Below are 7,270 nucleotides of genomic sequence, written 5' to 3'. Positions count from 1 at the left end.
AAGTGTTTTTCAAAGGTATATTTTCAAAATCCTATTTTAGTCTATGAACATGCTTGCTTAGTTGCTAAAATTAAAGGAATTAGAGTGTTTAATGATTCTGTTTACTTCTACTAATTGCAGTATTTGCTTCCACTAATTGCATTCTAACTCCAATAACATCGACATAGTAGGAGGATTGTAACCCAACTTACTCGCTATTTGAGTTTAACAGAAACTCAAACCATCATATTAGATGATATGGTTGAGGATCCATCATCTTACGAGAAGATAATGGTTGATGTTGACAAAGATGAATGGATCAAAGCCATGAATCAAGAAATGGAGTCTTTGCACTCCAAATCTGCTTGGGAACTTGTAGATCAACCTGATGGAGTTAAATCCATAGGTTGCAAATGAAGGAAATCGGACATGAGGATTTCCATGAGCAGTGGAAAGATCTTTCCAAATTTCAATCATATATGAACATTACAATTACAATCACAAACAGAAACACACGATTATGCATAAAATAGAAATTACAGCATGCTTTGTTACATGATCAAGGGATAGGACTAACAAATATTTGAAGACTCATCTTCAAGTTCCTTGATCACGAACACTCGATCAAAACAACACAGCAACACACGAACGTTTATCCAACACGACCGTTACACTGCACGATCACAACGAACTCGAACTAAGCGATCACCAAGGTCACGAACACCCCGAACACCGCGAATGGACTCCACAGAACCTCGACTGTGTCGAGTTGAGTATGACACCACCAAGAATGTTACTTTGGTATTCTTGGTGTGAGAATCCAGAGGGTGGGCTCTATGTGGACTTGTTTAGAGGCAGAAAACCGGAGGAAGAACAATCATGTAAACGATTGAGCAAGAGAGAGACGTATAGGTCGATGCCCAATCGTCTAGCAAAAGCTATGCGATCGTATAGCTGAGTGTCTATCGTGTAAGAACACTCCACGATCATTTAGCTAACTCTGAGCTGTTGTTTAGTAAATCTGATTTACTTGATAACTATCTGTGAGTAATTTTCGAGATTGGAAATCTCAAATCAATAACTTAGCAAATCTAACTAAAATTAGGAAAATATTTTTCCTTTTATCTCACGATTACCATGAAACCACCAATAACCTCCCACTCAATTGGTTATTAGAGTAAAAGAGATAATTATCCAATAAATAATATTATTATAAATATAAATGATAACTAACTTAATATATTTATAGTCTATAGTTTAAATATTTCATCTCGTGAAACATATAAACCATAGCTCTTTTTATATTCCATGGCACTTAATGTAAATATCATTTACATTAATCCTCTACTAGATGTATCTCATACACCATACCGATCATATCATATATAATCGAGTTACCTCTTGTCAATTTGAACATTTCAAATCAACACCAATAACTGATCCTAAACTTGAATCCATTGAGCTACCGAGGGGACCTTATGGACTTTTAGCTCGAAGCTCTAAGATGTATCTTTATTCCATGGCACTTAATGTAAATCTCATTTACATTTTATCTTCCACTAGATGTATCTCATATACCATACAGATCATATCATATATAATCGAATTACCTCTTTTCAATTTGAACATTTCAAATTAACACCAAGAACTGATCCTCAACTTGAATCCATTAAGCTACCAAGGGGACCTTATGGACCTGTAGCTCAAAGCTCCAATAGTACGTGAATAACTGACTAACTCTTTAGTCACGGGATTCACCATCCATTAACTGCCAGACACTCCACTAAAGACCAACAGCTAAACTCTCCTTACTACAGATATATTATGTATCTATCTTAACCAATCAATAGTGCGACAACTCTTCACAGATTGCTCATAAGTATAGTTTGGCCAATAACCGTTATGTCCCTGTAGTTACACCTAACTTCTTAAGTACCACTGATCCCTCTAATGAACATAAGTCATAATCCTACTATGACTAAGTCCTCTCTTCCAAAGAGAAGCTGTAACCACTATGTTCAAGCCCCGGAATCAGCCCTTAAGGGAGCAATCTATCTATTTACCTCTGATTCGAGGAAGAAGTGAATTCCATATCTTGTATTAAGTTCCCAACTCCCAAATCAAACAAGTCCCTAAAAAGGTAGGCATGTTGAGTTGTCAATCTGACCACTCTCACTCATACTAATCAAAGAACCGCCCTCAAAGGCAAGAGTTCCCAAAACACTGAGGATTGAGGTCGTTTCACCTATGGTCGTTTAGGTGAGATGTAAGTCTCCAATATCAACGGAGTTATATACAGAGACAAATCATCTTGTGTTCGATCTTATACAAACTCTTTGTATAGGACACCCCCGCTCGTATTTCTCTACATGAATGGTCAGGATCTACCATCTGTAGTAGTTTACAACACTTGCAAACCTCTACAAAGCTAGTCGTATCCGTGGTGACATGATCAGGAATCCCTCCTTCATCCTTATACTACAAACCTATTTAGGTTATCACTTAAGACATGATCCACTTGTATATCTCATATACATGCTTAAGTTTACATAAGATAACCATAAAGCTTTGTTTATTGGCTATGAGTAAATGCCAGAATGAAATAACAATTATTTTATTCATAAACAATGTGTATAATTACAAACAACGAGACTCTAAGAAAATTAAGACACCAATTCCAATAATCTTCCACTTGTCCTAATGCCTCGGGAGACTAATGTACAATATAAGAGAAAACATGTACAATATACAATAAACTAGGACATACCCCAGTATCATCTCCCACTTGCCCTAGACAAGATGCCGCATGTCCTGTAGACCTAGACTCTTCAAGTGACCCTCGAACACTTTAGCCGTGAGAGCCTTTGTAAAGGGATCAGCAACATTGTGCTCCGGCGTAATCTTCGTGACTATCACATCACCGCGATGTACAATTTCCCTGATCAAGTGGTATTTTCGATTTATATGCTTGCCCCGACAATGACTCCGAGGCTCCTTCAAATTTGCCATAACCCCGCTGTTATCACAATAGAGAGTGATAGGAAAATCCATATTTGGAACAACTTCCAAATTTGAAAGGAATTTCCTCAGCCAAACAGCTTTCTTAGCTGCTTCACAAGCGACTATGTATTCAGCTTCCATAGTGGAGTCCGCAATGCATCCTTGCTTGATGCTTCCCCACACTACAGCCCCTCTATTTAGAGTTAGCACTGACTCTGATGTCGATTTGCGAGAATCTCTATCGGTCTGAAAGTCAGAGTCCGCATATCCTGTAATGATCAGATCCTTATCTCCATACACGAGCATGTAGTTCCTCGTTCTCCGAAGATACTTGAGAATCGTCTTAACCGCCGTCCAGTGATCAAATCCTGGATTAGACTGATACTGACTGATAATCCCTACTGCATAGCAAATGTCGGGTCTGGTACACAACATTGCATATATTAAGCTTCCTACAGCTGAAGCATAGGGAATCCGTCTCATCTCCTCAACTTCTTGAGGTGTCTTAGGACATTGATCCTTAGACAAAATGATTCCATGCCTGAAGGGTAACAAACCCCTCATAGGCAAGAGTTCCCAAAATACTCAGAATTATGGTCATGTCACCTATGGTCGTTTAAGTGAGATGTAAATCTCAATTATCAATGGCGTTATATAAAAAGACTAACCATCTCGTGGTCCGGTCTTATACAAACTCTTTGTATAGGACACCCCCGCTCGCATGTCTCCACATGAATTGTCAGAATCAGAACAGCTGTAGTAGTTCATAACACTTGTAAACCTCTACAAAGCAGGCCGTATCCGTAGTGTCACAAGGATAAGGTATCCCTTCTTTATCCTTATACTACAGACCTTTTAGGTTGTTATTTAAGGCATGATCCACTTGTATATCTCATATACATGCTTAAGTTTACATACAATAACTATGAATATTTGTTTATTGGATATGAGTAAATGCAAAATAAAACAACTCTTATTTTATTCATAACAATGTGTACAAAGTCTACAAACTACAAGACTCTAGGAGATTAGGACACCGATCCCAACAACACTGACTCTAGTTTTCAGACTGATAAGAATTAGAGGAAATCCACATCAAGATTAGTGTTCACTCTGAACGGATAAGCTATAGTATGACACAACGTTAAACAAGGTTGTATTGTGGATTCCACCATGGAGATTGGGTATGTAGCTGCCTGTAAAGCTGCTAAAAAAGTCGTTTGGCTCAGAAAATTTCTCACAGATTTGGAAGTTGCTCCAAATATGTCCTTGTCCATCACACTTTATTGTGATAACAGTGGTGTTGTAGTAAACTCCAAGGAGTCTCATAGCCACAAACGTAGAAGCATTAGAGTGCAAGTATCGTCTTATCAGAGAGATTGTGCAATAGGAAGATATGATAGTCACAAAGACTGCCTCGGAGAACAATATTGCTGATCCATTTACAAAAGCTCTCACGACTACAATTTTTTAAGGTCACCTGAAGGGTCTGGGTCTATGATATATGAGTCATCTAAGCTAAGGCAAGTGAGAGATTTTATTGGGTATATTATACGCCCTATTTCATTGTATTGTATATTGATATTTTACCTTACGTTATATATTGATACTTTACTTTCCCACTCGTCTTTTATTTTATTTTGATACATTCCACTGACTTTGGACAAGTGAGAGCTTGTTGTGATTGATGTCCTAAATCTAGTGTATCTCATGGTTTGTAGTTTTGTTAACACAAATAATTTATCTAATAAAATCAGAGGTATTTTATTTGACATTTAAACAATATTAATTCAATCAAATAAACTAAGATCCAAGGTTATATGATGTCACTTGAATAGTATGTGGTTGACATACAGGTGGTTCATGTTCAAGTAATAACCTATAAGGTCTGCAGTAATTGGATGAAGGTTGGGTGCCTTATCTTGGTAACACTGCAGATACAACCCATTTTGTAATTGTTACATGAGATGTAAGTATTACAAACAATATGAACTATATTGTTCATGTAAAGACATGTGAGTGGGGGTATCATGTATAAATGATTTTATACATAGACTAGATCACGAAATAATTAGTTTCTCTTTATAACACCGTTACTTGAAGAAACTAATATTTCACTAGGATGACCATATGAGACTTGACCTTAATCCTAAGTGAGTCATGAACTCCTTTTTATGATGACAATCCTTTTATTCGTATGGGTCGGAGTGGCCATGATAGTCAATCCAATAAGTCTACCATTTCAGAGATTTGTCTGATTAGGGAGCTGGGAACATAACTACACAAGATGAAATTTACTCATTCTCATTCCTTGGGAAAAAATAGGTAAATTGCTCCCTTAATAGCTGGTTCCGAGTCTTGAACAATGAGGTCTCAACCTCTCACTGGTTCGAGAGGTGTTAGTTTATAGTTGGATTATATACTGTTTGTTCATCAGAGGAATCAATGGTAGTTAAGGAGTTAGATGTAACTGCGGGGGTAAAATGATATTTTGACCTAGTTATAGTTATAAGTATTTGAGAAGGGTCATCGCTCCATTGATTGGTTATATCCATGGACATATAAATATATCTATAGTGCAAAAAGTGCAGCTATCAATCTTTAATGAAATGATTGGTAGTCAGTGAATATTCATTAATTGGATTAAAGGAGTTCAATCAATTAATCTCATATCATTGGAACTTCTATTCTATAGGTCCATGAGATCCCATTATTAGCTCACTAAATGATAGTAATGAGGAATGATTTAAATTGTTCAAATCAAATTAGGAAATTTTATATTAATGAGATTAATATGTAATGATTAATTATAGATATGATCTATAATCCAAATTATGTAAGAGAAATATATTTGAATAAGATTCAAATATTATATTTATATGAATTGGATTCATAAAGAGATGTATACATATAAATATGTGATATTTATATATTAATTAACTCAATATTAAATATGATTTAATATAGTTATTTAATTGATTGATTAAGAAAAAATGGAGATTGGAGGTTAGTATAAATATATGATATTTATGATATTAAATAAATGTATATTAAATGGATTTAATATATGGTTATTTGATTAATGTGCCAATTAATTAAATAAAGGTTATTTAATTAATTAACATTAAGGGTATAAAGGAAAAATTTTAGAAAATGGATTAACTCTTCCCATATAAATATATTCTTATAGCCCATTTGGTTTAAGGTTTTAAATATGTCCAAGAATTAAGAATGTCTGGGAATAATAAAATTGAGAATAAGAATGATGGGAATAAAGGATGATTGTATTTGGTTGTGGCATGAGAATGTTATCAGTATTTTATGGGAATAATTATTTTTGGTATTTCATTTGTAAAATTAATCCTGAAAACTCTTTAAAATTTTAATAGATTTATTAATAAACAATAAATTCAATTCAAAGTTTTGAGAAAATTAATTATTTAACAATTAAATAGTAATATTAATTAAATTATTGATTACAAGTATTTATAAAATGAAAAATTTACAATTAAAGCTACTTGATTATATAATTTGATGGGATCAATTCGATGAATTTATATAATTATGATATATTGATTAACGAAACAACCAATGAATTCTATAATCAATGATAAACTAATTATAATTATAACAAGTTAAATTCATATTATATTAATCATGATGATCATTAACTAACTATAAATATAATTAATTAATTAAGTGATAGTTTTATTGCTTTGGTTCTTGATAGTTTATTGAAGAATAAAAATAGGTAATATAAACTAGTTTATTAAACTAAAATAAAAATTACATATATATTAAATTGTTTTAATACACATATTTAAATTGATTAATTTATTAAATAGTAGTAGTTAAATTCACACACTATACTTTAAAATTTAATATAAAACATGAATTTAATTTTCATATAATAAATAATTTAAATTAATTAATTTTAATAATATATAAAAATAAAAGAATAACTAAATGTATTAAAAGAGGAGAAAGAGTAGGAATGAAGAAAACCCACATTTTTTATAGGTATCGTTCATGGGTATAAAAAATGCATTGAAAAACATATTCTCATGTCTAAAGCTTCAAAACTTGTACAAAATAAGGGGTGGGTATCCCTTACCCATTCCCACCCTTATTCTCATCCCAATTCCCTTGATCCAAATGTCTTCTTAGGATAATAAATTTTTTTACACAAGTCTCCACCTTCTCTGTAACTTATTTCTAAAAATTTTCTACCATTCTCCTCCTCAAAAGTTCTTGGACACTACTCTTCCGGGTTATTTGGAATCATAAAGAA

This window comes from Benincasa hispida, unplaced genomic scaffold, assembly GCF_027475165.1.
Source record: "Benincasa hispida cultivar pf3 unplaced genomic scaffold, pf3_genome.v1.1 HicScf1514, whole genome shotgun sequence".
NCBI lineage: Eukaryota > Viridiplantae > Streptophyta > Magnoliopsida > Cucurbitales > Cucurbitaceae > Benincasa > Benincasa hispida.
Note: the sequence above shows the minus strand (reverse complement) of the source record.